General features: G+C 35.7%; 1 pseudogene; it reads right to left on the bottom strand.

The window, feature by feature from the left end:
• Positions 1-786, bottom strand: LOC114310558 (flavonol 3-O-glucosyltransferase UGT89B1 pseudogene; annotated as a pseudogene).
• Positions 787-8659: the final 7873 nt, after the last annotated feature.

The following is an 8659-nucleotide window of genomic DNA, read 5'->3' as shown; positions in this document are numbered from 1 at the left end:
TCAAGCCCCTTGTGAAATATGCATGGCCAACTTATCCAAGTCCTTATAAGAACTTCCACCTTCTTTTATGGCATCTAATGTTGCCCTACGTAGCTTCCCTACTCGTTCATTCCCAGTCTCTTGCTTGCTCACCGACTCAGCCACAACTCGGGCTAACTCGTCAGAGTTTGGAACCGTTTGTGCACCCTCACAAACGCTAGTTGCAACCTTTAGCTCAGCCACCAATAGAGTAGCATTCATAAATTGCTCACCCTCCATTGGCCATGCCAGCATTGGCACCCCGACAACTAGCCCTTCAAGAACCGAGTTCCAACCGCAGTGAGTCAAAAACGCCTCGATGGCTTGGTGTCTCAATATCATCACATGTGGGGTCTAATCTTTTTACTATCAACCCTCTTCCAATCACACGATCTTCGAACCCTAGTGGTATCACGCCGTAATCTCCCTCCTTGTGTCCCTTTGGGCCTCCTTGACACACCATAAAAACTTAGCTCCACTTTTCTCTAACCCAGATGCTATTTCCTCAATTTGATTGTTGTTCTACACAACTTGACTCCCAAAACACACGTACACCACCATGCGATCTTCACATGTGTCAAGCCAAGATGATATATCACTGGCCAATTCCAGTCTTGACCCAGATCTTTTTGCTGAAGAATCATCTTCAGTAGGTTGTAATGGACCCACCGTCCATACCCGATCATGGCCCGCTTCCTCTATCATGTGGTCGAAATAAACTCGTTCTAACTCACTGAACCAATTAAACACGAGTCCAGAACTTGCCATATTAACAAGAACACCATCTTTCAAGAATTCCAAAATTGGGTCTCCCTCCACGTAGTGAGTATGGTTCTAAATTACGGTATCGGGTAACGTAACGGTATCGATATCGATCGCGGAGTATCGGTATCGGTTGTATCGGCTGGTACGTATCGGGAATCGGGTGTCACAGTAGTGGAATTTTAAAAATCATTAGCAATCCTCTGAAACTCAATTTTATGCATTTTTTTTTTACTCTTTTAGCCTTAATTTGTCACATTTTAATCAAAATTGTGATATGTATAAACACTTTTGACTCATTTTCAACTAAATAATATATATTTATTTTAGTCTTTATTATAACTTTCAATTATCTACAATTTAAAACAAATCCACAGCAGTACACCAACTAGACCCACGAGTTGGTTACAAAAACACATGGGCCAAAGATTGCTCAAAACAACCCACTGTCCTCAGCAAAATATCCTGGCCCAAAACTATCGATATACATTTATATAAAATATACATATAAAAGATATACTCTGCGCCCCATGTGTTGTATCATACCTAGCTTGCTGTATCCTCAAAGCTTTGCTCAACAACTCACGACCAGAAAAGCATTCTGAAACACGCCGGAAGCCACCAAAGGACAGCAAAACCTCCTCATGAACCTCATAGTTGCACTATTACTTTAGCAAAGACCAACAATCCAAAACCAGAAACATCATCGGAGCCACGAGCAGTTTTCTGCGCTGATTTTCATCTGTACCGACAACAACCGGCCTGTATCGCCCTATGTAATGGATTCAGGCCGCTACGTACCAGGACTCGACCACTACGGCTGCGGATTTCATTCTTACTGGTATACTGGTCCATATCTGAACCGGTGCTCTGATTTTTCGGTACGAATCGGCAGGTATAGTACGTACCGGCCGATATTTAGAACTATTGAGTACTACACAGAAATCAAAGCTGCCACCAAGGGTATATCAGGGAATTTGGAATTCTCAATAGAGAGATCAGACGGTTGGGATCATTCAGATCATCATTCTCCGATGGGTATCGACACATCGAATAAATGAATGACATGGCCATTACACCTAAAGATGAGAACATAAATCAGCGAATCTCGAGCTGACACGCAAGCTGGTGGCCCTACCACAGGAACATGTTGGAGACGATGGCCACCGGCGGAGAAGGGTGGTTTTGGAACCAATGTAGGATGGGGGTGAAGAGTTGGTGCATAGAGCACATGATAGCAGAGAAGGCTATAGGAGGGGGGTCTTTGACGTTCTTTGCGTCGGTGGGGAGTAAAGGGTGCGCACGAAAAGGCAACACTAGGGTTTTGATAGAATGGTGTTTGGAGAGAAGTGGGTTCAGGACAAAGAGGTTTTTAGGTGTGACCAGTATGGTGATGGTGAGTCCACGTGTGGCCAGTTGGTTAGTTAGGTCCAAGAGGGACATCACGTGTCCTGGCGCAAGATAATGGAACATTAGGACGTGTGCTCTGCTGGTAGAGGTGGGTGGTCATGGTGTCTGGGTCTTAGGAAGTATGGATAGCTGGTGCCAATATATGTACGTATACAAATAGAGAGAGGGAGAGAGAGAGAGAGAGAGAGTGTGTATGTGTGTGTGTGTGTGTGTGTGTGTGTGTGTGTGTGTGTGTGTGTGAGTTAGTATACTAGTTATTAAAACATTAAAATTATTTAATGTTAATACGTTAATAATCAAAGTCAAAGTGGCTTACTGGGTAAAGAACCATCACATTGGCAGCATGTATTCATTTCATGATTTCATCTCCAATTTGGGTTTGATCCGTAGTTGCTTCTGATGTGATGTTGAAGAGTGTGAGATATGTGTTTGCAGTGTTCTTTTTTGTTGGTTAGTATTATTTGGTTTGTGTTGCTTTTTGTTCTTCCCTTTGCTTTTGGGTTTGGGTACCAGTGTGGAGACATCTTAGCACTTTGCTCATCTATCGTTGTACATTTAGCAGTGATGGTGTTCTGAATTTTTGGTGGTTTGTCTTTGGTGGGTTGAGTTTGGGTGTGCTTTTGGTTGGGTTGTTTTTTTTTCCCTCCCTCTAGTCTCTGTTTGGTCCCTCACAAAACTTGATGCTAGCCTATGATTGAGCTTTCATATTGGTACCAACTAGGGGTGTAATTTTGGCCCGGCCCATTCGGGCTTGGGCCGGGCCGGCCCATGGGCCAGAAAACTAGGCCCAGGTGTATTCGGGCTTTGGGCGGGCCAGTGGGCCGGGCCTCGGGCTGGGCCCATGGGCTCGGGTCTGGGCTTGGGCTTTGGGTAGGCCTAAACAATTTTTTTTATTTTTTCCACCAAAATTTTATTATTTTCCATTAAAAATAACACTGGGCATTGGGTGGGGCGAGCTTTTGGGCGGTCCAATGGGCTGGGCCAAACGGGCCGGGCCAGGCTTCAAAACAATGGCCCAAGGCCTCGAGCTGGGCTTGGGCTCGGGCCTTAACGAGTCAGGCCCACTTCGGGCCGCCCGCGGGCCACGGGCCAAAATTACACCCCTAGTGCCAACTTAGTTGGGCTGAGTATGTTTTGCTATAATGTTTTTTGCACTTGCCTTTTCTTTATTGATGCATTATTGATTTACTTCTTTTAATCATCAATAAAACTCTTTTTTCCTGATAAAAAAAAAACGTTAATATTAAAGTAGAAGTTATAATCTTAACTCATTAAGTACTTTTTTCTAAACAATTTTGGATTGTTATTTTAGTTAATTAATTTAGGTAAATACTCCAATTCATTATATATGGGTGTATCTAATTAGAGTAATATTAGGGATCATAAAATGTTTTATGAAGTTTTTTATTTTTTTTATGAGTGTGTGGTGTTTTATTATATGTGTTATCTAAGATTAGAGAATTTTTATAAAATTTTTCATGATATTTTTTTTCATAATTCCTACCATTACTCACCATAATATACAAGAGCTTTAAGGTTTAATTTTTTTGTTTTTTGAAGTAAAAATTCGTTTGTAAAAAATAAATGAAAATCAATTCCTGTTGTCTTGAAAATAGTTGCTAAATATCATGTTAAAAACAAAAAAAAAGGGCTTTTAGGAACAATTGAAGATGTTGTTAATAAATAGATAAAAAATGAAAATATTGTTAAGAAATGAAAATGTTGTTAGTTACATGAGACTTATGGTAGAGTTGTGGACCTATCATTTTAAAATTAAAAAAATCGAATCGATCGATATGTTTCCTAATATCAATAATATTACTGACATCTCATTTTAGTAAATGATTCCATATAAAAATTTTAACAAAAAGTATCTTCTGTTGTGTTTTGGAAAGTTAGTAAAAAGCTGACTTTTTAGCTTTTTGGCTTTTTTGGTAGCTTTTTTGGCCAAAAAACTGGATTGTTTTGAGTAAAAAATCTGACTTTTTGGCTAAAAAAATTAAAAAGTCAAAAAACTGACTTTTTACCATTGTTCCCAAAAGACCCCTATCTAGGTTAATATAGATAAAAAATGATGGAATAGAGTTGTGAGCCACTCACCTCAATTTATAAAACCCGTCAATAAGTTGCTTGATGTTAAAAATGTCACTAACACATTATTATGATGAATAATTCTACATAAATTTTAAAAGAAAAGTCTTTTCCATCCAACATGGTACATGAAAAAACAACAATTAATGTTCCGAAAGGGCCATCAGGAGGAGGAAAATTGGAAAACAAGTAAAAATTACCTACATTCCCGTCATGTTAACTTGTGCTGCAAAAGTGTGATGGGTATTATCTGTCAGTTAACCAGAGAATGCATTTTCTATTCCAAAATTTTCCATCATACAAAGTGGGAAATTGGAAAATCAATGAGAATTTATTCTATATATTCATGTGCATGACCAAGTGGTACTTAGGGTTGTTTGGCATGTGTCATTTTGATACACCTTTTTATTTTTATTTTTTATTTAAATTATGTCACTTCTTATTTAAGTCACATTATCTCTTACCACATTACACACCTTTTTGTAAAGATTAAAACATATACTTATTTAAATTATTTTAAACAACTCCATAATAGATATTACATTTTCTGTCTGATGTTAAACTCTTTTAACTCTCTTCTTTCATGAATCCCACAAAAGCATAACTAAACTCCACGCCTCAGATCAAATGCTGTTAGTGCTCTTTTATCATTTGACAATGATCTATATAAGATCAACAATCAACAATGCTTTTTTGTGTGCTCCATATAACAAAGTCAAACCTTACTTATCCAATTACTCATGCACACGTTTAAGTTCACTCAGAAATCACACCAAAACATTTGACCAATAGAATGCATCTTCCGTCTGCAGGTACCAAGATTAATTCATTGGCACTGTCCATCTGCTGGTACACTAAAAATGAACACTGATGGCTGCTCAAAGGGAGACCCAGGCCAAGCAGGTTATGGAGGTTTGCTAAGAGATGAGACAGATACCTGGATATGGGGTTACTTTGGAAAGCTAGGCCATTGCACCAGCTTGGAGGCTGAGCTTTGGGGCATTTACGAAGGGCTCACCATCCTCTTCCAAAAAGGCACTAAAGATGTAGTTATTGAATTAGATTCTGAACAAGCAATCAATCAGCTTCTTCATGGTCCAAACCAAAATTCACCATACAAGGCCCTCATTGAAGATGCCAAGTTTTTACTCAAAAGGTGTAGTTGTTCTCTGGTTCACACCTTGAGAGAGGGAAACAAAGTTGTTGATCAACTTGCTAATCTGGGAGTGGCGCCTGTGTTACATGGACTCTTCTATTTCCCCCACAATACCCGTGTCCACCGGATGTGACATAGATAAGGGTATGGGATATGTATCCGACGCTCGTATTCAATTTAGACACTCTGATACTTTAATTTGTGACAATACATGAAGAAAAAAAAAACTCACATTTGTTAGTAAAGCAATATTTTTAGGCTCTCACATGAATTAGATATAGAAATTTCATATTTTTTTCTAAATCATATTTAATTTCTAATATATTTCTACATAATTTAAATCATTTCATCGAGAATATTATATAATATGCAATATATATGTGCATATGACATGTCCCCGTACCCATATCCAATTTTGTATACGTACCCCAAGATTCTAAGATTTAAATTTATGAATGTCTGACGCTTGGATATACACCTGTACCCGACACTCGTACCCGAATCCATATAACATAGAGTGGCGCAAATTGAACATGTTGTATTTCTTGAAGATCCTCCATATGAAGTTAGAGCTTCACTTGTAAATGATATAACTGCTGTGAGATTTGAGAGGGACTAACCTTCTGGTTTGTAATTTGCATTCCGAACTCTTGTCTTTAATTTCTTATGAATCAGAAAAAATAAATATATAAAACTCGAAAAATGTTATGATTCTAAATAAATTATCAATTTTTTTTTACCAAATCTCTTATATGGGTGTGGGACTCACACAAAGACATGTGTATGAATCCCACACCCATATAAAAAATTTGATAAAAAATTTAATAATTTATTTAAAATCCCTAACATAACTCATAAAACTCAGTCCTCGCAACTGACTAACTCCTTTGATTTTGTCGATAGTAAATTCAATGCTCTATTATATTAAGCAGATAAAATATATAAAATTTATTATCACGTTTGTTATAAAAATAAAAATAAATGATTTGTTTTGAAAAATATAATTATCGTTCATTTTTTAGTAATAAACACAATAAATTAAATAAGTTACGATTATCAGATTGATTTAAATTTTTTGTAAATAAAATATATAAAATATCTAATAAAATGAATAATTTAAATTATCGAAATAAAATTTATACTGAACTACATAAACTCAAACATCAACCTCCGTGCTGAATCATCTAATACAACTCACTAGGATTATTTGGTATGATCTAAATAAGTATATATATATATATATATTACAAAAAAAAGTACAAAAAAATAGAGAGATGATGTGACCCAAATAAATGCACTTATCTAAATAAGTGCACTTTATATCCATCATGCCAAACAACAGAATTTAATCATACAAAGTTTAAACAATGCTTAAACAAAATTTATCACAAAAGAACAAACTTTACTTCAAATCCAAGGTCTCCAAGCGACTGAATTAATCACACGACATATCTTTTATTGAGCTCACCGAGTTGCTTCACTAATTCCTCCAAATCTCTGGTTGAGCTTCCTCCTTTCACAGCATCCCTGGCCACATTAAGCAGCTGCATAACTCGGGCTCTCTCAAGCTGAGACCCAATTACCGACTCAGCCAACACCTGAGTAAACTCGTCTACGTCTGGAACATTCTGTGATCCTCCTTCACAAGCTCGAATTGCCACACCGAGTTGGTCCACCTTAGCGTCGATGAACTGGTCCGCATTCATTGGCCACGTCAGCATAAGTACCCCAGCTGATATACTCTCTAGCACCGAGTTCCAACCACAATGAGTCACGTCACGAACGCACCCACAACCCGATGTCTCAATGTTTCCACTTGCGGGGCTCACCTCTTGATTATGAAACCTCTATCTCCCACACAATCCTCGAATCCATTTGAGATAAAATGTTACATTTAAATTATAATCATTTTAAATGAAAAGTTAACTAAAAAATTTACATGCCAAACGGCAGCATAGTTGAAAATTGTAAAATTAACAAAAGATAAATCAACTAATAAATAAGACAATAACTAGTTTCAAGAAACAGTCTTAAATTTCATAAACTTAAATTTAATAATATCATTTCAAATGTAAACAAAAACCACTTTTTATCTTATTTTGTTATGCATCTAGTCTCTTAGTGTAAACTATTAATAGGTTCTAATAATTGGATTTAATTCTCATCAAATTCTATTAAAAACAAATCTTAGTAAAATCGTCACTAAAAATAATTTTTTGTGACAATTTTTTATTTATGTCACTAAAATTTGACAATTATAACTTTTTTTATCACGGTTTTTATAAAGTATAGCTAAAACTTACAATTAATGATATTTTTCTGTGATAAATTTTTCAGATTGCCGTTGAAAGTTGAAAATTGATAATTTTTTTGTGATGGTTTTTTTAAACTGTCACTAAAACTTATAATTAGTAACATTTTTTTTATGACAATTTTTAAATTGTCGCTGAAAATTAATAATTAATGAAACTTTTTAATAATATTTAATAAAAAATATCATTAACTTTTACAAAACCTATTAAACAATAATTCTACCTATTAAAACTTACATATAAGTCTTCCTATACTTTTTTATCAATTGTTACTTAAAATCATACAAAACCTGACTATAGTGGTTTTAGGGAGAGTTTTCAATATCTACAATATCATAAATGTCCCCAGTCAATTGGTTAATTGCGTGTTTAAAATGACTGATTTTCTCCATCAGAGGAATTTTTATTGCAGGCCAATTAGTGGATATGACATATTTGGTGCTCTAAGAATAATACTATATGTACTAATTAATGTACATATTAGTGTATTAACAGATGATGTGACATTATTTGTATAATTGTACATATTTGTAACTTGTATAATAAATGTGATCAATAATAATATTATAACACTAGTTAATACATTAATGTGTACACTAATTGGTGTATGTAACACCATCAGATGCTCCAAATCACTTCTATTTATTCCATTAAAGGTCAAGACTAGGTTGTTTTCAAATAATAAACAAATAAGAATGGATTCAAAATAAGAGACATAAACAAATTAAAGTGCAATATATAAAAAATAAGGGTTCTACTATGGTGTGCAACCCACTTACGGTTGCACACCATATGCAACCCAATTGTTGCCATTAAAGGGTGTAAGTGTAAATGTGTAAATGCAAAAATAGAAGGGTGTAGGTGCCTTGCATACCATATGCAAGGCACACCTAAGAAAAGTCCAAAAAAT

The sequence above is a fragment of the Camellia sinensis genome, chromosome 15 (genome assembly GCF_055761805.1).
Source record: "Camellia sinensis isolate YWXY chromosome 15, ASM5576180v1, whole genome shotgun sequence".
NCBI classification, from domain to species: domain Eukaryota; kingdom Viridiplantae; phylum Streptophyta; class Magnoliopsida; order Ericales; family Theaceae; genus Camellia; species Camellia sinensis.
Note: the sequence above shows the minus strand (reverse complement) of the source record. Positions and strands in the feature narration are given on the sequence as shown.